General features: G+C 44.8%; 1 long non-coding RNA gene across 1 annotated transcript in view; it reads left to right on the top strand.

Annotated features, from left to right (window-relative positions):
• Positions 1–6: 6 nt before the first annotated feature.
• Positions 7–1303, top strand: part of LOC112550361 — a 9024-nt gene continuing 7727 nt past the window's right edge. Inside the window, exon 1 of the long non-coding RNA XR_003094147.1 lies at positions 7–1164. This is a non-coding gene — a long non-coding RNA (uncharacterized LOC112550361). The remainder of the gene's footprint in view (positions 1165–1303) is intronic.

Below are 1303 nucleotides of genomic sequence, written 5' to 3'. Positions count from 1 at the left end.
TAAATATTTCCTGTTGGGTTGCATGCAGGCACATTTCCATTCGGTATGAGACATGAAGCTCCATGTATGGTACCCCAGCTGTCCACTCCAATGTAGTTGAGTAGTCCAGAGGTCAGAATCTGACTGCTTCACCCATGGCTATGGTTTATTACTGCTGTTCATGCTTGTGCAACCAGTATATAATATCAAACCAGTGTCCATGATATCCAGCAGGCCACATCGTGATCATTTGCTTCCACTGGTTTTGGTTGTATGACACCAACTTCTGGAGGTGGCTACTATCAGTACAAAGGAAGGTCCCTTACTGTCTGTCTTTAAATAGTGTCTGACTAGTCGTGTCCTAATCTAGAAATCTTAGCATCCCATCCGGAGTTCTTGTCAAAGTCCTGTTCCATTAGAATGAAAAGCAGTTATGATAGCAGATCGGGCAAAGCAGACTCTTCTACCAAATGGAGGGTAGGTCTGGTCTGCTGGAGAAGGGCAGCTCGGCAATTTCCACTCTAACCTCTGAAAAGGAGAGCAAAGCTCTTGTCATATGAACTGCCTATGTACAGGTGTATTTATTGCCTGCTTAAATGATCATTGCAACCTGACCTCTGCAGCTACAGAACTGACCGTAGAAGAGTCTTGCAAGGTCAAAACCCAAATTCAGTTCTATCTTTATCTCTTCAGTTTGAAACAGCAGGCGGTAGAGCTCCCTAATGCTTCAAAACTGCAGAGGGGTAATCTGGCTAAGGTTGGAGACTTTGTGGTTGTCTGTCCAGTTGCTATTAGGCATCTTGTATAAAAGACAAAGCTTTTAGATGAGCAGCATGTCCTCCCTCTGCATGGACAGCAGGCTGTGGTGCTGCTCCAGGGCCAGGGCTGAGCTAAGTACCTATATTCCCCTTGCCTTCCAAGGAAATTCTTTTGACATCAAGGCTAGGATTCTTTTGAGAGGCTAGGCAGAGCAGCAGTGTAGCAGGTAATGGCCCTTCTGAAACGCTTGCCTTTTTTCTCTTCACTATTACAATGGCTAATGTAGTCACCTACGCTGTTAAAAATAACTGAATGTGGAAACGGTTCTATTTATAGCAGCAGTGCAGTTGTCTGTGCTTTCTGCTTGGGGTGAGGAGGAAAGATGCACACGCTTTCATCTGTTGGTGAGCAGCCTAGAAACTGAAGGTATATTTCCTTGTCAAACTGTACTGTCACTTTCTTGAGTTGTGCCTAAGTCTAAGCCATCTGGAACGAAGCTTTTGGCAAATCGGACCTCATTGGTGTGGAATCCTGCTAGAATATCCAACTCCAACATTCAAGTCCT

The sequence above is a fragment of the Alligator sinensis genome, unplaced genomic scaffold (assembly GCF_000455745.1).
Source record: "Alligator sinensis unplaced genomic scaffold, ASM45574v1 scaffold402_1, whole genome shotgun sequence".
NCBI classification, from domain to species: Eukaryota; Metazoa; Chordata; order Crocodylia; family Alligatoridae; genus Alligator; species Alligator sinensis.
This window is presented reverse-complemented; position numbering and strand designations above follow the sequence as displayed.